Source organism: Oncorhynchus mykiss, unplaced genomic scaffold, assembly GCF_013265735.2.
Source record: "Oncorhynchus mykiss isolate Arlee unplaced genomic scaffold, USDA_OmykA_1.1 un_scaffold_85, whole genome shotgun sequence".
NCBI lineage: Eukaryota > Metazoa > Chordata > Actinopteri > Salmoniformes > Salmonidae > Oncorhynchus > Oncorhynchus mykiss.
The window spans coordinates 1,008,474-1,031,758 of NW_023493658.1; the positions used below are offsets into that span (position 1 = coordinate 1,008,474).

Sequence of the window (23,285 nt, forward strand, 5' to 3'; positions counted from 1 at the left end):
TTGGTCGGTTGGTCGGTTGGTCAGTGTGTTGGTCAGTTGGTCAGTGTGTTGGTCGGTTGGTCGGTTGGTCAGTGTGTTGGTCGGTTGGTCAGTGTGTTTGTCGGTTGGTCGGTTGGTCAGTGTGTTGGTCGGTTGGTCAGTGTGTTAGTCGGTTGGTCGGTTGGTCAGTGTGTTGGTCGGTTGGTCAGTGTGTTGGTCGGTTGGTCATTGTGTTGGTCAGTGTGTTAGTCGGTTGGTCGGTTGGTCAGTGTGTTGGTTGGTTGGTCAGTGTGTTGGTCGGTTGGTCATTGTGTTGGTCAGTGTGTTGGTCGGTTGGTCAGTGTGTTGGTCGGTTAGTGCGGTCAGTTGGTCGGTTGGTCAGTGTGGTCAGTTGGTCGGTTGGTCAGTTGGTCAGTTGGTCGGTTGGTCGGTTAGTGCGGTCAGTTGGTCGGTTGGTCGGTTGGTCAGTTGGTCGGTTGGTCAGTTGGTCAGTTGGTCAGTTGGTCGGTTGGTCAGTTGGTCAGTTGGTCAGTGTGGTCAGTGTGGTAGGTTGGTAGGTTGGTCAGTTGGTCGGTTGGTCAGTGTGGTCGGTTGGTCAGTGTGGTCGGTTGGTAGGTTGGTCAGTTGGTCGGTTGGTCAGTGTGATTGGTTGATCGGTTGGTCGGTTGGTCAGTGTGATTGGTTGGTCAGTGTGGTCAGTTGGTCAGTGTGATCGGTTGGTTGGTTGGTCGGTTGGTCAGTGTGATTGGTTGGTCAGTGTGGTCAGCGTGGTCGGTTGGTCAGTTGGTCAGTGTGGTCAGTTGGTCGGTTGGTCAGTGTGATCGGTTGGTCGGTTGGTCAGTCTGATTGGTTGGTCAGTGTGTTGGTCGGTTGGTCAGTGTGTTGGTCGGTTAGTGCGGTCAGTTGGTCGGTTGGTCAGTGTGGTCAGTTGGTCGGTTGGTCAGTTGGTCAGTTGGTCGGTTGGTCGGTTAGTGCGGTCAGTTGGTCGGTTGGTCGGTTGGTCAGTTGGTCGGTTGGTCAGTTGGTCAGTTGGTCGGTTGGTCAGTTGGTCAGTTGGTCAGTGTGGTCAGTGTGGTAGGTTGGTAGGTTGGTCAGTTGGTCGGTTGGTCAGTGTGGTCGGTTGGTCAGTGTGGTCGGTTGGTAGGTTGGTCAGTTGGTCGGTTGGTCAGTGTGATTGGTTGATCGGTTGGTCGGTTGGTCAGTGTGATTGGTTGGTCAGTGTGGTCAGTTGGTCAGTGTGATCGGTTGGTTGGTTGGTCGGTTGGTCAGTGTGATTGGTTGGTCAGTGTGGTCAGCGTGGTCGGTTGGTCAGTTGGTCAGTGTGGTCAGTTGGTCGGTTGGTCAGTGTGATCGGTTGGTCGGTTGGTCAGTCTGATTGGTTGGTCAGTGTGGTCAGCGTGGTCGGTGTGGTCGGTTGGTCAGCTGGTAGGTTGGCATTATTTCTGTCCACCATTTCTCGGGAGAGCCTTACACTCTGTCATCTAATCCTGTTTATAATTGAACTATGCTGGTCTCCACTCAGTAACTGTTATCTACCCCTTCTGTGTCAATTCTATCTTCTCTCCTCCTGCTACTCCCAAACCATCAAGGTCTCAGCAGTGGGGGGAGGGGCTTCTCCATCTGCCCTTCTATCTTCTCTCCTCCTGCTACTCCCAAACCATAAAGGTCTCAGCAGTGGGTGGAGGGGCTTCTCCATCTGCCCTTCTATCTTCTCTCCTCCTGCTACTCCCAAACCATCAAGGTCTCAGCAGTGGGTGGAGGGGCTTCTCCATCTGCCCTTCTATCTTCTCTCCTCCTGCTACTCCCAAACCATCAAGGTCTCAGCAGTGGGGGGAGGGGCTTCTCAGTCTGCCCTTCCTCCCATCTGTCTGTCGCTCTTTCTCATAACAGTCAGTATCAAATATGGTTCTGTTTCCAAATATTGACTAATTGTCTCACTGTCTCACCGTCTCACCGTCTACACTCATGGATTTTTAGAAAACTCTAACATTATTACACAGTTGATTACTCTCTCTCTCTCTCTTGTTGTCTCTGCCACTCTCTTTCTCTCCCGATCCTTGCCCCGTCCTTCCCCTTATGTCTGCAGCTTCGGCAGCTGTGTCCCACCCCGTCACAATGTTTACAGGGAGCCCTACAATCCCGGGTGAAATGTCCTGTCTTATCGCAGAGAGAGACAGAGACAGAGAGTGAGAGAGGTCAGTGAACAGTCATACCCCTGTTAGAACCATTAGAGATGGAACCTGATCTGAGGATAGCCTCTAACTGGGACACAGTTTCCTCTAGAGTCTTCCCTGGTCAGGTCACATAGTTGTTATCGTGCTCACAGTAGCAGGAAGTGAAAATAAACAACCCTAACCTATTTAACCTTTAGTTAACCAGGAAGACCCATTGAGGTCGAAAGACATGTTGGCAAAAAGAGCTCTCGGCCAAAAAGGGCAGCTTTAACTAGGACACATATTTGGTTTCACATGATGTTATGGTGATCACACTTACAGGAAGTGAAAATATACATGCCCCGCCCACAGAAACCTGCCCGCTATCCACCCACTGCTGTTTGGCAGACACAGGCTGACATTAGCCACAGTTGGACAAGAAGAGGCAAACCAGACAGACGATAGCTATGTTGCGCACAGTCTATTTTCGTAAACAAGAATAATTAATAGTCTTGTCAACAAATGAGAACAGATCTCTGCTGGTTCCCCCTTTCATCCAAAACAATAACAACCACAGGAGTCAAATATAAATCTCTCTCTCTCTCTCTCTCTCTCTCTCTCTCTCTCTCTCTCTCTCTCTCTCTCTCTCTCTCTCTCTCTCTCTCTCTCTCTCTCTCTCTCTCTCTCTCTCTCTCTCTCTCTCTCTCTCTCTCTCTCTCTCTCTCTCTCTCTCTCTCTCTCTCTCTCTCTCTCTCTCTCTCTACAAGTATCAGTATACACAGAGTTAATTGACTCTGACACTTGTGTTCGTTGCATGTGAACGTTGTGTGTGTGTATGTTTGATATCCATATCGCATTCAAGTTAAGGCACTCATTCTGAAGCGTTAAGGTAAGGGTTAAGTTTTGGGACAGGTTTAAATGAAATATAAATAACACTGAGTGTCCACCAATGGGATTTAACATGCTACCTGCTGATTCAGAGTCATGGGATTTAACATCCTACCTTCTGATTCAGAGTCATGGGATTTAACATGCTACCTTCTGATTCAGAGTCATGGGATTTAACATGCTACCTTCTGATTCAGAGTCATGGGATTTAACATGCCACCTTCTGATTCAGAGTCATGGGATTTAACATGCCACCTTCTGATTCAGAGTCATGGGATTTAACATGCTACCTTCTGATTCAGAGTCATGGGATTTAACATGCTACCTTCTGATTCAGAGTCATGGGATTTAACATGCCACCTTCTGATTCAGAGTCATGGGATTTAACATGCCACCTTCTGACCTTCTGATTCAGAGTCATGAGATTACGTCCATCCACCTTCCCCGTCCTCAATGCCCAGGCAAAACCCAATACTACTTGATGGCCTCCAACTGCATGATTTTTAACCGTTCGCTGCCTGCACCTGCCCGCCTGACTAGCATCACTACTCTGGGCGGTTCTGACTTAGAATATGTGGACAATTACAAATACCTAGGTGTCTGGTTAGACTGTAAACTCTCCTTCCAGACTCATATCAAACATCTCCATTCCAAAATTAAATCTAGAATCGGCTTTCTATTTCGCAACCATGCCTCCTTCACTCACACCGCCAAACTTACCCTTGTAAAACTGACTATCCTACCGATCCTCGACTTCGGCGATGTCATCTACAAAATAGCCTCCAATACCCTACTCAATAAATTGGATGTAGTCTATCACAGTGCCATCCGTTTTGGTACCAAATCACCTTCTACCACCCACCACTGCAACCTGTATGCTCTAGTCGGCTGGCCCTCGCTACATATTCGTCGCCAGACCCACTGGCTCCAGGTCATCTATAACTCTATGCTAGGTAAAGCTCCGCCTTATCTCAGTTCATTGGTCACGATAACAACACCCACCCGTAGCACGCGCTCCAGCAGGTGTATCTCACTGATCATCCCAAAAGTCAACACCTCATTTGGCCGCCTTTCCTTCCAGTTCTGTGCTGCCAGTGACTGGAATGAATCGCAAAAATTGTTGAAGCTGGAACTTACATTTCCCTCACTTTAAACATCAGCTATCTGAGCAGCTAAACGATTGCTGCAGCTGTACATAGTCCATCTGTAAATAGCCCAACCAATCTACCTACCTCATCCCCATATTGTTTTTATTTACTTCTTTGCTCTTTTGCACACCAGTATCTCTACTTGCACACCATCATCTGCTCATCTATCACTCCAGTGTTAATCTGCTAAATTGTAATTATTCACTCCTATGGCCTATTTATTGCCTTACCTCCTCACGCCATTTGCACACGATGTACATAGACTTTTTCTATTGTGTTATTGACTGTACGTTTGTTTACTCCATGTGTAACTCTGTGTTGTTGTTTGTGTCGAACTGCTTTGCTTTATCTTGGTCAGGTCGCAGTTGTAAATGAGAACTTGTTCTCCCCTAGCTTACCTGGTTAAATAAAGGTGAAATAAAAATTAATTAAAAGTACTCACTGTTGCCCCTAGTGGCCAGTTTAAAGCATTTCCCCCCACGTCCTCAAGACATGGATAAAGGCAAGCTGATGCTAGATCAGTTGTCAAGTTATTTTCTAATGGTTAAGGTTAGGATTGGTGATTGTGACAATTGGATCCTGGATAAGTTGTTAAGTTAGTTTCTATTGGTTAAGTTTAGGGAGATCCTGAAACTGAGCCTAGACCTGTGGTTATAAAGGAAATGTCCACCGTAATCAGGCCCCAGAATACAGCCATCTTTCTCACCAGCCCTGTCACATGAGATGTGTTAGCTGGTAGGCAATGAGTAGGTAGGACGTTTTATGTTATTTTTACAGGTAAATTGACTGAGAACACATTCTCATTTGCAGCAACGACCTGGGGAATAGTTACAGGGGAGAGGTTGTCATGTACTGTCATGTTGTGTCTTGTCTCTGTCCTTTCCCTTCACCCTGTCTCCCTCTGCTGGTCGTTGTTAGGTTACCTTTTCTCCCCCGCTTTCCCCCAGCTGTTCCTTGTCTCCTCTAACTACCCATTCACCCCGTTTCCCACCTGTTCCCTTTTTCCCTCTGATTAGGTCCCTATATCTCTCTCTGTTTCTGTTCCTGTCCTTGTCGGATTCTTGTTTGTTGTGTTTCATGCCTGAGCCAGACTATCGTCATGTTTGCTGTAACCTTGTCCTGTCCTGTCGGAATCTGCCGGTCTATCTGAGCCTACCTATGTTTGGTTATTAAAGAAGCTCTGTTTAAGTTAGTTCGCTTTTGGGTCCTCATTCACTCACCATAACAGAAGAATCCGACCAAGAATGGACCCAGCGACTTCGGATCCTCTCCACTCAGCCGTCGGGATCCAGGGAGCGATGCTAGGCAGACACGAGCAGGAAGTGTCTGCTGCTCGACATGCCGTTGAGACCCTGGCCACCCAAGTCTCCAACCTCACAGAACAGGTTCACCATCTCCGCCTCGATCCACCGGCCACTTCCAGGGCTTTCGAATCTCCGGAGCCCAGAATCAATAACCCGCCGTGTTACTCTGGGGAGCCCACTGAATGCCGCTCGTTCCTCACCCAGTGTGATATCAGCACTGAATTTTATCAGCATATCGATTGCGCAACCAGGGGAGGAAAGACCTTGGACCATTGTTACTCTAACTTCCGCGACGCATATAAGGCCCTGCCCCGCCCCCCTTTCGGAAAAGCTGACCACGACTCCATTTTGTTGATCCCTGCCTACAGACAGAAACTAAAACAAGAGGCTCCCACGCTGAGGTCTGTCCAACGCTGGTCCGACCAAGCTGACTCCACACTCCAAGACTGCTTCCATCACGTGGACTGGGAGATGTTTCGTATTGCGTCAGATAACAACATTGACGAATACGCTGATTCGGTGTGCGAGTTCATTAGAACGTGCGTTGAAGATGTCTTTCCCATAGCAACGATTAAAACATTCCCTAACCAGAAACCGTGGATTGATGGCAGCATTCGTGTGAAACTGAAAGCGCGAACCACTGCTTTTAATCAGGGCAAGGTGTCTGGTAACATGACCGAATACAAACAGTGCAGCTATTCCCTCCGCAAGGCTATCAAACAAGCTAAGCGCCAGTACAGAGACAAAGTAGAATCTCAATTCAACGGCTCAGACACAAGAGGCATGTGGCAGGGTCTACAGTCAATCACGGACTACAGGAAGAAACCCAGCCCAGTCACGGACCAGGATGTCTTGCTCCCAGGCAGACTAAATAACTTTTTTGCCCGCTTTGAGGACAATACAGTGCCACTGACACGGCCTGCAACGAAAACATGCGGTCTCTCCTTCACTGCAGCCGAGGTGAGTAAGACATTTAAACGTGTTAACCCTCGCAAGGCTGCAGGCCCAGATGGCATCCCCAGCCGCGCCCTCAGAGCATGCGCAGACCAGCTGGCCGGTGTGTTTACGGACATATTCAATCAATCCCTATACCAGTCTGCTGTTCCCACATGCTTCAAGAGGGCCACCATTGTTCCTGTTCCCAAGAAAGCTAAGGTAACTGAGCTAAATGACTACCGCCCCGTAGCACTCACATCCGTCATCATGAAGTGCTTTGAGAGACTAGTCAAGGACCATATCACCTCCACCCTACCTGACACCCTAGACCCACTCCAATTTGCTTACCGCCCAAATAGGTCCACAGACGATGCAATCTCAACCACACTGCACACTGCCCTATCCCATCTGGACAAGAGGAATACCTATGTGAGAATGCTGTTCATCGACTACAGCTCGGCATTCAACACCATAGTACCCTCCAAGCTCGTCATCAAGCTCGAGACCCTGGGTCTCGACCCCGCCCTGTGCAACTGGGTACTGGACTTCCTGACGGGCCGCCCCCAGGTGGTGAGGGTAGGCAACAACATCTCCTCCCCGCTGATCCTCAACACTGGGGCCCCACAAGGTTGCGTTCTGAGCCCTCTCCTGTACTCCCTGTTCACCCACGACTGCGTGGCCACGCACGCCTCCAACTCAATCATCAAGTTTGCGGACGACACAACAGTGGTAGGCTTGATTACCAACAACAATGAGACGGCCTACAGGGAGGAGGTGAGGGCCCTCGGAGTGTGGTGTCAGGAAAACAACCTCACACTCAACGTCAACAAAACTAAGGAGATGATTGTGGACTTCAGGAAACAGCAGAGGGAACACCCCCCTATCCACATCGATGGAACAGTAGTGGAGAGGGTAGCAAGTTTTAAGTTCCTCGGCATACACATCACAGACAAACTGAATTGGTCCACTCACACAGACAGCATCGTGAAGAAGGCGCAGCAGCGCCTCTTCAACCTCAGGAGGCTGAAGAAATTCGGCTTGTCACCAAAAGCACTCACAAACTTCTACAGATGCACAATCGAGAGCATCCTGGCGGGCTGTATCACCGCCTGGTATGGCAACTGCACCGCCCTCAACCGTAAGGCTCTCCAGAGGGTAGTGAGGTCTGCACAACGCATCACCGGGGGCAAACTACCTGCCCTCCAGGACACCTACACCACCCGATGTCACAGGAAGGCCATAAAGATCATCAAGGACATCAACCACCCGAGCCACTGCCTGTTCACCCCGCTATCATCCAGAAGGCGAGGTCAGTACAGGTGCATCAAAGCTGGGACCGAGAGACTGAAAAACAGCTTCTATCTCAAGGCCATCAGACTGTTAAACAGCCACCACTAACACTGAGTGGCTGCTGCCAACACACTGACACTGACTCAACTCCAGCCACTTTAATAATGGGAATTGATGGGAAATGATGTAAATATATCACTAGCCACTTTAAACAATGCTACCTTATATAAATGTTACTTACCCTACATTATTCATCTCATACGCATACGTATATACTGTACTCTATATCATCGACGGTATCCTTATGTAATACATGTATCACTAGCATTTCGCTACACTCGCATTAACATCTGCTAACCATGTGTATGTGACAAATAAAATTTGATTTGATTTGATTTGATATTGTGTTTTCTCTCCAGCCCAACACTTACTCCAGGAGCACTGCTCGTGTCGCCTACGTCATATCTCTCCTTATTGGACGGGCTCGTGAGTGGGGCACGGCAATCTGGGAGGCAAGGGCTGAGTGTACTAACCAGTATCAAGACTTTAAGGAGGAGATGATACGGGTTTTTGATCGATCTGTTTTTGGGGAGGAGGCTTCCAGGGCCCTGTCTTCCCTATGTCAAGGCAATCGATCCATAACAGACTACTCTATTGAGTTTCGCACTCTTGCTGTCTCCAGTGGCTGGAACGAGCCGGCCTTGCTCGCTCGTCTTCTGGAGGGTTTCCGCGCAGAGGTAAAGGATGAGATTCTCTCCCGGGAGGTTCCTTCCAGCGTGGATTCCTTGATTGAACTCGCTATTCGCATTGAGCGACGGGTTGATCTTCGTCACCGAGCTCGTGGAAAGGAGCTCGCGCTCTCCGTCGCCTCCCTCTCCGCATCACTACCATCTTCCTCTGCCGGCTCGGGTGCTGAGCCCATGCAGCTGGGAGGTATCCGCATCTCGACTAAGGAGAGGGAACGGAGAATCACCAACCGCCTCTGTCTCTATTGCGGTTCCGCTGGTCATTTTGTCACTTCATGTCCAGTAAAAGGCCAGAGCTCGTCAGTAAGCGGAGGGCTACTGGTGAGCGCTACTACTCCTGTCTCTCCTTCAAGATCCTGCACTACCTTGTCGGTCCATCTACGCTGGACCGGTTCGTCAGCTTCCTGCAGTGCCTTAATAGACTCTGGGGCGGAGGGCTGTTTTATGGACGAGACCTGGGCTCGGGAACATGACATTCCTCTCAGACAGTTAAAGGAGCCCACGGCCTTGTTCGCCCTGGATGGTAGTCCTCTCCCCAGGATTCAGCGTGAGACGCTACCTTTAACCCTCACTGTTTCTGGTAATCATAGTGAAACCATTTCTTTTTTAATTTTTCGTTCACCTTTTACACCTGTTGTTTTGGGCCATCCCTGGCTAGTTTGTCATAATCCTTCCATTAATTGGTCTAGTAATTCTATCCTCTCCTGGAACGTCTCTTGTCATGTGAAATGTTTAATGTCTGCTATCCCTCCTGTTTCCTCTGTCTCTTCTTCACAGGAGGAGCCTGGTGATTTGACAGGGGTGCCGGAGGAATATCACGATCTGCGCACGGTGTTCAGTCGGTCCAGGGCCACCTCTCTTCCTCCACACCGGTCGTATGATTGTAGTATTGATCTCCTTCCGGGAACCACCCCCCCCCCGGGGTAGACTATACTCTCTGTCGGCTCCCGAACGTAAGGCTCTCGAAGATTATTTGTCTGTAGCTCTTGACGCCGGTACCATAGTCCCCTCCTCCTCTCCCGCCGGAGCGGGGTTTTTTTTTGTCAAGAAGAAGGACGGGTCTCTGCGCCCCTGCATAGATTATCGAGGGCTGAATGACATAACAGTGAAGAATCGTTATCCGCTTCCTCTTATGTCTTCAGCCTTCGAGATCCTGCAGGGAGCCAGGTTTTTCACTAAGTTGGACCTTCGTAACGCTTACCATCTCGTGCGCATCAGGGAGGGGGACGAGTGGAAGACGGCGTTTAACACTCCGTTAGGGCACTTTGAATACCGGGTTCTTCCTTTCGGCCTCGCTAACGCTCCAGCTGTCTTTCAGGCATTAGTCAATGATGTCCTGAGAGACATGCTGAACATCTTTGTTTTCGTTTACCTTGACGATATCCTGATTTTTTCACCGTCACTCCAGATTCATGTTCAGCACGTTCGACGTGTCCTCCAGCGCCTTTTAGAGAATTGTCTTTTTGTGAAGGCTGAGAAGTGCACTTTTCATGCCTCCTCCGTCACATTTCTCGGTTCTGTTATTTCCGCTGAAGGCATTAAGATGGATCCCGCTAAGGTCCAAGCTGTCATTGATTGGCCCGTCCCTAAGTCACGCGTCGAGCTGCAGCGCTTTCTCGGCTTCGCGAACTTCTATCGTCGTTTCATCCGTAATTTCGGTCAGGTGGCAGCTCCTCTCACAGCCCTTACTTCTGTCAAGACGTGCTTTAAGTGGTCCGTTTCCGCCCAGGGAGCTTTTGATCTCCTCAAGAATCGTTTTACATCCGCTCCTATCCTTGTTACACCTGACGTCTCTAGACAGTTCGTTGTCGAGGTTGACGCGTCAGAGGTGGGCGTGGGAGCCATCCTTTCTCAGCGCTCCCTCTCTGACGACAAGGTCCACCCATGCGCGTATTTTTCTCATCGCCTGTCGCCGTCGGAACGTAACTATGATGTGGGTAACCGCGAACTGCTCGCCATCCGGTTAGCCCTAGGCGAATGGCGACAGTGGTTGGAGGGGGCGACCGTTCCTTTTGTCGTTTGGACTGACCATAGGAACCTTGAGTACATCCGTTCTGCCAAACGACTTAATGCGCGTCAGGCGCGTTGGGCGCTGTTTTTCGCTCGTTTCGAGTTCGTGATTTCTTATCGTCCGGGCTCTAAGAACACCAAGCCTGATGCTTTGTCTCGTCTCTTCAGTTCTTCAGTAGCCTCCACTGACCCCGAGGGGATTCTCCCTGAGGGGCGTGTTGTCGGGTTGACTGTCTGGGGAATTGAGAGGCAGGTAAAACAAGCGCTCACTCACACTCCGTCGCCGCGCGCTTGTCCTAGGAACCTTCTTTTCGTTCCCGTTCCTACTCGTCTGGCCGTTCTTCAGTGGGCTCACTCTGCCAAGTTAGCCGGCCACCCTGGCGTTCGGGGTACGCTTGCTTCCATTCGCCAGCGTTTTTGGTGGCCCACCCGGGAGCATGACACGCGTCGTTTCGTGGCTGCTTGTTCGGTCTGCGCGCAGACTAAGTCCGGTAACTCTCCTCCTGCCGGCCGTCTCAGGCCGCTTCCTATTCCCTCTCGACCGTGGTCTCACATCGCCTTAGATTTTGTCACCGGACTGCCTTCGTCAGCGGGGAAGACTGTTATTCTTACGGTTGTCGATAGGTTCTCTAAGGCGGCTCATTTCATTCCCCTTGCTAAGCTTCCTTCTGCTAAAGAGACGGCACAAATCATCATCGAGAATGTTTTCAGAATTCATGGCCTTCCGTCAGACGTCGTTTCGGACAGAGGTCCGCAATTCACGTCTCAATTTTGGAGGGAGTTTTGCCGTTTGATTGGGGCTTCCGTCAGTCTCTCTTCCGGCTTTCACCCCCAGTCTAACGGTCAAGCAGAACGGGCCAATCAGACTATTGGTCGCATCTTACGCAGTCTTTCTTTTCGTAACCCTGCGTCTTGGTCAGAACAGCTCCCCTGGGCAGAATACGCCCACAACTCGCTTCCTTCGTCTGCGACCGGGCTATCTCCTTTTCAGAGTAGCCTCGGGTACCAGCCTCCGCTGTTCTCATCTCAGTTCGCCGAGTCCAGCGTCCCCTCCGCTCAGGCTTTTGTCCAACGTTGCGAGCGCACCTGGAAGAGGGTCAGGTCTGCACTTTGCCGTTATAGGACGCAGACTGTGAGGGCTGCTAATAAGCGTAGAACTAAGAGTCCTAGATATTGTCGCGGTCAGAGAGTTTGGCTCTCCACTCAGAACCTTCCCCTTAAGACGGCTTCTCGCAAGTTGACCCCGCGGTTCATTGGTCCGTTCCGTATTTCTCGGGTCATTAATCCTGTCGCAGTTCGACTTCTTCTTCCGCGATACCTTCGTCGCGTCCACCCGGTCTTCCATGTCTCCTGCATCAAGCCCGTCCTTCGCGCCCCCGCTCGTCTTCCCCCCCCCCCCCCATCCTTGTCGAGGGCGCACCCATCTACAGGGTCCGTAGAATTTTGGACATGCGTCCTCGGGGCCGTGGTCACCAGTACCTCGTAGATTGGGAGGGGTACGGTCCTGAGGAGAGGAGTTGGGTTCCCTCTCGGGACGTGCTGGACCGTGCGCTGATCGAGGATTTCCTCCGTTGCCGCCAGGTTTCCTCCTCGAGTGCGCCAGGAGGCGCTCGGTGAGTGGGGGGGTACTGTCATGTACTGTCATGTTGTGTCTTGTCTCTGTCCTTTCCCTTCACCCTGTCTCCCTCTGCTGGTCGTTGTTAGGTTACCTTTTCTCCCCCGCTTTCCCCCAGCTGTTCCTTGTCTCCTCTAACTACCCATTCACCCCGTTTCCCACCTGTTCCCTTTTTCCCTCTGATTAGGTCCCTATATCTCTCTCTGTTTCTGTTCCTGTCCTTGTCGGATTCTTGTTTGTTGTGTTTCATGCCTGAGCCAGACTATCGTCATGTTTGCTGTAACCTTGTCCTGTCCTGTCGGAATCTGCCGGTCTATCTGAGCCTACCTATGTTTGGTTATTAAAGAAGCTCTGTTTAAGTTAGTTCGCTTTTGGGTCCTCATTCACTCACCATAACAGAGGTGGAAGATGAATGAGCCAATCGTAAACTGGGGATTATTAGGTGACCATGAAGGTTTGAGGGCCAGATTGGGAATTTAGCCAGGACACCGGGGTTAACACATCACTCTTACGATAAATGCCATGGGATCTTTAATGACCTCAGAGAGTCAGGACACCCGTTTAATGTCCCACCCAAAAGACGGCACCCTACACAGGGCAATGTCCCCAATCACTGCCCTGGGGTATTGGGATATTTTTCAGACCAGAGGAAAGACTGAATCCTACTGGCCCTCCAATACCACCTGGTCTCCCATCCAGGGACCAACCAGGACCAAACCTGCTTAGCTTCAGAGGCAAGCCAGCAGTGGGATGCAGGGTGGTATGCTGCTGGCTGTAAGCAGCAAGTAGGCAGGAAGTAGGCAGGAAGTAGGCAGGAAGTAGGCAGCAAGCAGAGAGCATACAGAGAGAATGGCCAAAACATGTCAAACTAGGCTAGTTATAGAACCCGTACATCTTTGCTGAAGGTCTCTGTGTCCCAGTTATTCAACACAGTTTCAAGATTTTACATCTCCAGCTACAATCTTTGTTTTTCTCAGGATTGTCCCCGATTAACTTAAGTTCTGTTAACAGAGTTCTGTTTTGGCTCTGTTCTCTCTCAGGTACACTACAAGTTTCCACATGTCCTGTTGTTCTGGCACAGGGTGATCGTTTGAGATAGATATGGTGGTTGCCATGGCTATATAAGACATACTAAACAGGGGTTGGGTTAAATGTGGAAGACACATTTCAGGTGATCACATTCAGTTGGACAACTGACTAGGTCTCCTCCCTTTCCCTTTGCCTTTAAACAGAGAGCTCTGTAAAGAGAGAGAGAGAGAGAGAGACAGAGACACAGAGACAGAGAGAGAGCTCTGTAAAGAGAGAGAGAGAGAGAGAGAGAGAGAGAGAGAGAGAGAGAGACAGAGACAGAGAGAGAGAGACAGAGACAGAGAGACAGAGACAGAGACAGAGAGACAGAGACAGAGAGACAGAGAGACAGAGACAGAGACTGAGAGACAGAGACTGAGAGACAGAGACAGACAGAGAGACAGAGACAGACAGAGAGACAGAGACAGACAGAGAGACAGAGACAGACACAGAGACAGAGACAGAGACAGAGAGAGAGAGACAGAGACAGACACAGAGAGACAGAGACAGACACAGAGAGACACAGACACAGAGACAGAGACAGACAGACACAGAGACAGACACAGACACAGACACACAGACACACAGAGAGACAGACAGAGAGCACATGTTTTTCTGACTTGCATTAAACGCTGGAAGGAGCAGTGAGAGAGGGAGGGAGGGAGGGAGGAGCAGTGAGAGAAGGGTGGAGGGAGGGAGGAGCAGTGAGAGAGGGAGGGAGGAGCAGTGTGAGAGGGAGGGAGGGAGGAGCAGTGAGAGAGGGAGGGAGGGAGGGAGGAGCAGTGAGAGAGGGAGGGAGGGAGGGAGGAGCAGTGAGAGAGGGAGGGAGGGAGGAGCAGTGAGAGAGGGGTGGAGGGAGGGAGGAGCAGTGAGAGAGGGAGGGAGGAGCAGTGTGAGAGGGAGGGAGGGAGGAGCAGTGAGAGAGGGAGGGAGGAGCAGTGTGAGAGGGAGGGAGGGAGGGAGGAGCAGTGAGAGAGGGAGGGAGGAGCAGTGAGAGAGGGGTGGAGGGAGGGAGGAGCAGTGAGAGAGGGGTGGAGGGAGGGAGGAGCAGTGAGAGAGGGAGGGAGGAGCAGTGTGAGAGGGAGGGAGGGAGGAGCAGTGAGAGAGGGAGGGAGGAGCAGTGTGAGAGGGAGGGAGGGAGGAGCAGTGAGAGAGGGAGGGAGGAGCAGTGTGAGAGGGAGGGAGGGAGGGAGGAGCAGTGAGGGAGGGAGGGAGGAGCAGTGAGAGAGGGAGGGAGGGAGGAGCAGTGAGAGAGGGGTGGAGGGAGGGAGGAGCAGTGAGAGAGGGAGGGAGGGAGGAGCAGTGAGAGAGGGGTGGAGGGAGGGAGGAGCAGTGAGAGAAGGGTGGAGGGAGGGAGGAGCAGTGAGAGAGGGAGGGAGGAGCAGTGTGAGAGGGAGGGAGGGAGGAGCAGTGAGAGAGGGAGGGAAGAGCAGTGTGAGAGGGAGGGAGGGAGGAGCAGTGAGAGAGGGAGGGAGGAGCAGTGTGAGAGGGAGGGAGGGAGGGAGGAGCAGTGAGAGAGGGAGGGAGGGAGGAGCAGTGAGAGAGGGAGGGAGGGAGGGAGCAGCAGTGAGAGAGGGAGGGAGGGAGGGAGGGAGCAGCAGTGAGAGAGCTGGCAGCCATTGATGTCAGGTACACGCTGGAATATTTTCCCAAGGTGGTGAAAGAGGAGTGTCATAGCAACACCCAGGAGGAGAGAGAGACGGGGGCTGTCAGAACGAGAGAGCAGACAAGGACACAAACTCCTACCTGGAGGTGACAGCATTCACTCCCCAATATGCCCCAGTAGGCACAACTAAGACAACATAACCAACAAAAATGGGTCACAACTCCTGGAGCTCTGTAGCACACTGTGTCAGTACACAGTCAATGGTAGGCTTCAAAGGGACTCTAATGGTAGGCTTCAAGGGGATTGTAATGGTAGGCTTCAAGGGGATTGTAATGGTAGGCTTCAAGGGGACTCTAATGGTAGGCTTCATGCGGACTCTAATGGTAGGCTTTAAGGGGACTCTAATGGTAGGCTTCAAGGGGATTGTAATGGTAGGCTTCAAGGGGACTCTAATAGTAGGCTTCAAGGGGATTGTGATGGTAGGCTTCAAGGGGACTCTAATAGTAGGCTTCAAGGGGATTGTAATGGTAGGCTTCAAGGGGACTCTAATTATTTATTATTTATTTACCCGTTATTACTAATGGTAGGCTTCAAGGAGACTCTAATGGTAGGCTGCAAGGTGACTCTAATGGTAGGCTTCAAGGGGACTCTAATGGTAGGCTGCAATGGGACTCTAATGGTAGGCTTCTAGGGGACTCTAATGGTAGGCTACAATTGGACTCTCATGGTAGGCTTCAATTGGACTCTAATGGTAGGCTTCAAGGGGACTCTAATGGTAGGCTTCAAGGGGACTCTAATGGTAGGCATCTAGGGGACTCTAATGGCAGGCTTCAAGAACACTCAAATGGTAGGCTTCAAGGGGACTCTAATGGCAGGCTTCAAGGGGAATTTAATGGCAGCCTTCAAGGGGACTCTAATGGCAGGCTTCAAGGGGACTCTAATGGCAGGCTTCAAGGGGACTCTAATGGTAGGCTTCAAGGGGACTCTAATGGTAGGCTTCAAGGGGACTCTAATGGTAGGCTGCAAGGGGACTCTAGTGTAGGCTGCAAGGGGACTCTAATGGTAGGCTGCAAGGGGACTCTAATGGTAGGCTGCAAGGGGACTCTAATGGTAGGCTGCAAGGGGACTCTAATGGCAGGCTTCAAGGGGAATCTAATGGCAGGCTTCAAGGGGACTCTAATGGCAGGCTTCAAGGGGACTCTAATGGCAGGCTTCAAGGGGACTCTAATGGCAGGCTTCAAGGGGACTCTAATGGTAGGCTTCAAGGGGACTCTAATGGTAGGCTTCAAGGGGACTCTAATGGTAGGCTTCAAGGGGACTCTAATGGTAGGCTGCAAGGGGACTCTAATCTTAGGCTGCAAGAGGACTCTAATGGTAGGCTTCAAGGGTAATCTAATGGTAGGCTTCAAGGGGACTCTAATGGTACTGCACCTATAGCTTTTTTTAACCTTTATTTAACTACAGTAGTACTGTATATTACTTTATCGCTGACCTCAACCCAGAGTCTCTCAGAGCGCTCACAGTCAACCCACTGACCTCAACCCAGAGTCTCTCAGAGCGTTCACAGTCAGCCCACTGACCTCAACCCAGAGTCTCTCAGAGCGTTCACAGTCAACCCACTGACCTCAACCCAGAGTCTCTCAGAGCGTTCACAGTCAGCCCACTGACCTCAACCCAGAGTCTCTCAGAGCGTTCACAGTCAGCCCACTGACCTCAACCCAGAGTCTCTCAGAGCGTTCACAGTCATCCCACTGACCTCAACCCAGAGTCTCTCAGAGCGTTCACAGTCAGCCCACTGACCTCAACCCAGAGTCTCTCAGAGCGTTCACAGTCAGCCCACTGACCTCAACCCAGAGTCTCTCAGAGCGTTCACAGTCAGCCCACTGACCTCAACCCAGAGTCTCTCAGAGCGTTCACAGTCAGCCCACTGACCTCAACCCAGAGTCTCTCAGAGCGTTCACAGTCAGCCCACTGACCTCAACCCAGAGTCTCTCAGAGCGTTCACAGTCAGCCCACTGACCTCAACCCAGAGTCTCTCAGAGCGTTCACAGTCAGCCCACTGACCTCAACCCAGAGTCTCTCAGAGCGTTCACAGTCAACTCACTACCACTGCTATTAGATCACAGCAAAATCACAGTCTACCTGAACAGAGCAATACTCAACCATGAGGCAACAAAGCCCAACATACTGTACGCTCCTTTGAAATGCTATAGATGGAAGGAAAGTATTATAGCAACCAACCAGACAACAATTAGACAACAACACATGTAATACCGTTTAGACAACTTCCTGGAGAAAACGTTTCACTGAGATAGCGAAGGAGTAAACCTGCCAGTAGAAAGCCTACAGTATATTTGACCTTTCAACTTCCCTATCAAATCTAAACATGTCCAGCAGACATCAGAAACCAGCTCAATGTAATTTAATAATCAATAGAATCTAACCACTTGTGGGAAAATTGTAAAACACTAAACAAACAATAACACGAAGAGTTATGAGAGAGAGAGAGAGAGAGAAAGACAGAGAGTATAATGTTTACTGTTTTTATTGTTTATTATCTACTTCACTTGCTTTGAAAATGTAAACATATGTTTCCCATGCCAATTAAAGCCCCTTGAATTGAGAGAGAGAGAACAACAAAAAATGTCCAGCAGTCTAATTTAACAACATGTGGGGTTTTATGTGACAATTTGGGAGCATGGTAATATATTCCACTGGGTCGTCATTGACCGAGTACCAATCAGAGCGGTTGCTGGCAGCTTCCTGCACTTTGAGACTTATGACACTCCCCCTCCACCTCCCCTGGAGTTTATAACGGCAGGAGGGAGAACCCAATCATTCTAGAGTGTTCTTTCCTGCCTCACAGCTCCAGACCCCCTCCTCACTTTAACACCTAGACAGACCTACTACACCTGTTGCTGTTCTGTTCTTCTCTTCCTCTGTGACAGAGGTCTCTGTCTGTCACCACTCTGTTGGTCTTTAAATCCTCCTTCATTCATCCATTTGTCTATCCATCCGTCCATCCAGAAAGAGAGAGAGAGTGACTGGGAGAGACTTCCCAGGTTTATGTGAATACCCTGAACAGACTGAACTGACAGACAGACTGACAGACCTGCAACACTATTTGGGACGTTATCTGTTATTCATTTAGGTATGTATACGTTTATTATACTTCCCCCTAGACGCTGCTACTGTAGACTACCGTGTGTTTTATCTTACTGCTGAAAGGTCAACGTGGTTCATCTGACTGACAGTAAGATGCTGTACGGACAGAGAAACGTGTGAGTGTTTGTGTTGTATGTTTGTGTCTTTTCTGAGGTTGTGTAGGTTGATGTCATTTGTGTCGTCACAGATGTGTGTGTGTAGTGTGTGTGTGTGTGTGTGTGTGTAATCTACCTGTGTGCTTGTGATGACATTTGCATTGTTAAAAAGGTGCATTGAGTTCAAGTGTGTGTATGTAAGTGTGTGTGTGTGTGTGTGTGTGTGTAGTGTGTGTGTGTAATCTACCTGTGTGCTTATGATGACATTTGCGTTGTTAAAAAGGTGCATTGAGTTCAAGTGTGTGTATGTAAGTGTGTGTGTGTGTGTGTGTGTGTGTGTACTCCTTCCATGTGTTGATAGAGCTGCATGTCTTGACAGTAGGTCTCCAGGGGTTATGTAACAGTGAATACATACCTCCCCAGAATAGCTTGAAGAGAATTGCATGCCTCGGTTTACCCAGCACAACCCAATTTAAACCCACGGGTGCCAATCACAACTGAACCAGGTCAACTTGGTTCGTAACACTTGTATGTAAATGCTGGGGAAATAACTGTACTTTTTCATCGAGATCAAAGACTTCTCTCTCTCTCTCTCTCTCTCTCTCTCTCTCTCTCTCTCTCTCTCTCTCTCTCTCTCTCTCTCTCTCTCTCTCTCTCTCTCTCTCTCTCTCTCTCTCTCTCTCTCTCTCTCTCTCTCTCTCTCTCTCTCTCTCTCTCTCTCTCTCTCTCTCTCTCTCTCTCTCTCTCTCTCTCTCTCTCTCTCTCTCTCTCTCTCTCTCTCTCTCTCTCTCTCTCTCTCTCTCTCTCTCTCTCTCTCTCTCTCTCTCTCTCTCTCTCTCTCTCTCTCTCTCTCTCTCTCTCTCTCTCTCTCTCTCTCTCTCTCTCTCTCTCTCTCTCTCTCTCTCTCTCTCAAACATGTGTTTACGTTGCCAAAGGGAATAGACACAACACAAGGGAAATAAACAAGAGAAACTTTAGTAAACACTGATAAATGTTGTTATATTATGTCTTCGTTGTAACAATGTGAAGATAAATAAACAGATCAATATAGTTTGTATTCACAATGTTGTTTGTGCTCCTCTGGTTGCCCTTTTCTCAAAGCAATGGGCCACACATCTTCCTAGTGTGACTACACACTGTGGCGTTTTACCCAACAGATATGGATTTGTTGTCCTTAGGCCATTTTGCCACAACTTTGGAAGTATACTTGGGGTCATTGTCCATTTGGAAGACCCATTTGCGACCAAGCTTTAACTTCCTGACTGATGTCTTGAGATGTTGCTTCAATATATTCACATAATTTTCCTTCCTTTTGTGAAGTGCCCCAGTCCCTCCTGCAGCAAAGCACCCCCACAACATGATGCTGCCACACCCGTGCTTCACGGTTGGGATGGTGTTCTTCTGCTTGCAAGCCTCTCCCTTTTTCTTCCAAACATAACGATGGTCATTGTGGCCAAACAGTTCTATTTTTGTTTCATCAGACATCAGGACATTTCTCCAAAAAGTACGATCTTTGTCCCCATCTGCAGTTGCAAACCGTAGTCTGGCTTTTTTATGGCGGTTTTGGAGCAGTGGCTTCTTTCTTGCTGAGATGCCATTCAGGTTATGTCGATATATGACTCATTTTACTGCGGATATAGATACTTTTGTACCCGTTTCCTCCAGCATCTTCACAAGGTCATATGCTGTTGTTCTGGGACTGATTTGCACTTTTCGCACCAAAGTACATTCCTCTCTAGGAGACAGAACGTGCCTCCTTCCTGAGCGGTATGACGGCTATATGGTCCAATGGTGTTTATACTTGCGTACTATTGTTTGTACAGATGAATGTGGTACCTTCAGGCGTTTGGAAATTTCTCCCAAGGATGAACCAGACTTGTGGAGGTCCACATTATTTTTCTGAGGTCTTGGCTGATTTCTTTAGATTTTCCCATGATGTCAAGCAAAGATGCACTGAGTTTGAAGGTAGATCTTGAAATACATCCACAGGTACACCTGGTATACCTCCAACTGACTCAAATTATGTCAATTAGGACAGACAGTAGGGTGAAGGACAGACAGTAAGGTGTAGGACAGACAGTGTGGTATAGGACAGACAGTATGGTGTAGGACAGACAGTATGGTATAGGACTGACAGTATGGTGTAGGACAGACAGTATGGTGTAGGACAGACAGTATGGTATAGGACAGACAGTATGGTGTAGGACAGACAGTATGGTGTAGGACAGACAGTATGGTGTAGGACAGACAGTATGGTGTAGGACAGACAGTATGGTGTAGGACAGACAGTATGGTGTAGGACAGACAGTATGATGTAGGACAGACAGTATGGTGTAGGACAGGCAGTATGATGTAGGACAGACAGTATGATGTAGGACAGACAGTATGGTGTAGGACAGACAGTATGATGTAGGACAGACAGTATGATGTAGGACAGACAGTATGGTGTAGGACAGACAGTATGATGTAGGACAGACAGTATGATGTAGGACAGACAGTATGGTGTAGGACAGACAGTATGGTGTAGGACAGACAGTATGATGTAGGACAGACAGTATGGTGTAGGACAGACAGTATGGTGTAGGACAGACAGTATGGTGTAGGACAGACAGTATGGTGTAGGACAGACAGTATGGTGTAGGACAGACAGTATGATGTAGGACAGACAGTATGGTGTAGGACAGACAGTATGGTGTAGGACAGACAGTATGATGTAGGACAGACAGTATGATGTAGGACAGACAGTATGGTGTAGGACAGACAGTATGGTGTAGGACAGACAGTATGGTGTAGGACAGACAGTATGGTGTAGGACAGACAGTATGGTGTAGGACAGACCTGAAACGTGATATCTTAGACTCAAGTCTTCACATGATTGTGTTGTATAACGGTGGCCCTCGCATACACACACTAACACACACACACACACACACAAACACTAACCCGCATACACACACTAATCCACACACACACACACAAACACTAACCCACACACTAACCCGCATACACACACTAACCCGCATACACACACTACCACACACACACACACACACACACACACACAGACACACACACACAGAGTCGGGGAGAACGTTGGAAAACTACTGAGAGACATTCCTGGAGAGTGAGAGGAGACGTGTTGGTATGGCTGTTCAACCAGACTAATTATACCCTGTGACAACACAGACAGAATCATGTTTAAATGCATCACAGAAGTCGACCAATCACACCGTCTATGTAGATAGTTTATCTGAACCTGGTGTAAACTTAGACGAACAAAATAAAGGAAAGAATATTTTAAAAGATATGTTAAGAAATAAAGATATGGAGGATTGGAAATGATCCAGACAATAACATTAATTGAAGCCACAATCTATTTGTCCTATTAAAGTTGATCCACCCGCCCCCCCGCACCCCCCGACTTATATACTGAGTTGACAGTATTAAAGTTGATCCACCCCCCCCCCCCCCCCCCCCCCTAACTTATATACTGGGTTGTCAGTACTAAAGTTGATCCACCCCCCCCTCCCCCCTAACTTATATACTGAGTTGACAAAGCATTATGAACACCCTTGACATTTTATTTAACCTTCATTTATCTAGGAAGGTCAGTTAAGGACAAATTCTTATTTACAATGACGGCCTACCCCAGCCTAACCCTACCCCAGCCTAACCCTACCCCAGCCTATCCCTACCCCAGCCTAACCCTACCCCAGCCTATCCCTACCCCAGCCTATCCCTACCCCAGCCTAACCCTACCCCAGCCTAACCCTACCCCAGCCTATCCCTACCCCAGCCTAACCCTACCCCAGCCTATCCCTACCCCAGCCTAACCCTACCCCAGCCTATCCCTACCCCAGCCTAACCCTACCCCAGACTATCCCTACCCCAGCCTAACCCTACCCCAGACTATCCCTACCCCAGCCTATCCCTACCCCAGCCTATCCCTACCCCAGCCTATCCCTACCCCAGCCTAACCCTACCCCAGCCTAGCCCTACCCCGGCCTATCCCTACCCCAGCCTATCCCTACCCCAGCCTATCCCTACCCCAGCCTAACCCTACCCCAGCCTATCCCTACCCCAGCCTAACCCTACCCAAGCCTAACCCTTCCCAAGCCAAACCCTACCCCAGACAAAACCTACCCCAGCCAAACCCTACCCCAGCCTAACCCTACCCCAGCCTAACCCTTCCCAAGCCAAACCCTACCCCAGACAAACCCTACCCCAGACAAAACCTACCCCAGCCAAACCCTACCCCAGCCTAACCCTACCCCAGCCTAACCCTATCCCAGCCCCAGGAGTGGTGTGTGTAGTGATAGAGGTATCGAGGTATACTATGTGTGTGTGTGTGTTTGTGTGTGTGTGTGTGATGTGTGTAGACCTAAGTGATGTGTGTAGACCTAAGTGATGTGTCTCGACCTAAGTGATGTGTGTCGACCTAAGTGATGTGTCTCGACCTAAGTGCTAGTCAAGGAAGTGGTTTGTTAGCAGAGCCAGAGTTGGCTTATACCTGTCTTGACGAGAGAGGGCAGGTAAAGGGTCGGAGACAGAGAGTAGAGTTCAAGGGTAGAGGTCAGAGGTCGAAGACGCCTGTCTCTACTAGAACCAGGTGAGACAGTGTCGGCTACATGTATCGGCAAGCCACCGTTCTAACCATTAATAAACCAAGAGAAACCCCTCCCTTTTTTTGACAGAGGGTGACACTGGTTTTTGGAGGTAGGAGGTACCATAGCAGATTCCTGGAGTGGAGCCTTGCCCTCCATACCTGGTCGCTAGAACACAGTGAGAGCTGGGAAATCTGCTCCCCAGCCGGACCCTCTAGACATGTCTACTGAATCAGCACTACATTCAGAGAGGAGGAAAGAAAGAAAGGAGACACAGACAGAGACAGAGACAGAGACAGAGACAGAGACAGAGACAGAGACAGAGACAGAGACACAGACAGAGACAGAGACAGAGACAGAGACAGAGACAGAGACAGAGACAGAGACACAGACACAGACACAGACACAGACACAGACACAGACACAGACACAGACACAGACAGACAGACAGACAGACAGACAGACAGACAGACAGACAGACAGACAGACAGACAGACAGACAGACAGACAGACAGACAGACAGACAGACAGACAGACAGACAGAGAGAGAGAGAGAGACACTTGTGAAAGACCGAGGGAGGAGGAGAGGAACTGGCCAACCCTTAGAGCCTGGTTCCTCTCCAGGTTTCTTCTGTGCTTCTGCATTGCATGCTGTTTGGGGTTGTAGGCTGGGTTTCT

General features: G+C 49.7%; 1 protein-coding gene across 2 annotated transcripts in view; it reads left to right on the top strand.

The window, feature by feature from the left end:
* The first annotated feature begins 17,538 nt into the window (after positions 1-17,538).
* LOC110497258 (high affinity choline transporter 1) overlaps positions 17,539-23,285 on the top strand; it is a 36,521-nt gene continuing 30,774 nt past the window's right edge. For both annotated transcript variants that reach the window (XM_036971889.1, XM_036971890.1), the window contains exon 1: positions 17,539-17,894. The gene's annotated coding sequence lies outside the window, so the exon portion shown is untranslated. The remainder of the gene's footprint in view (positions 17,895-23,285) is intronic.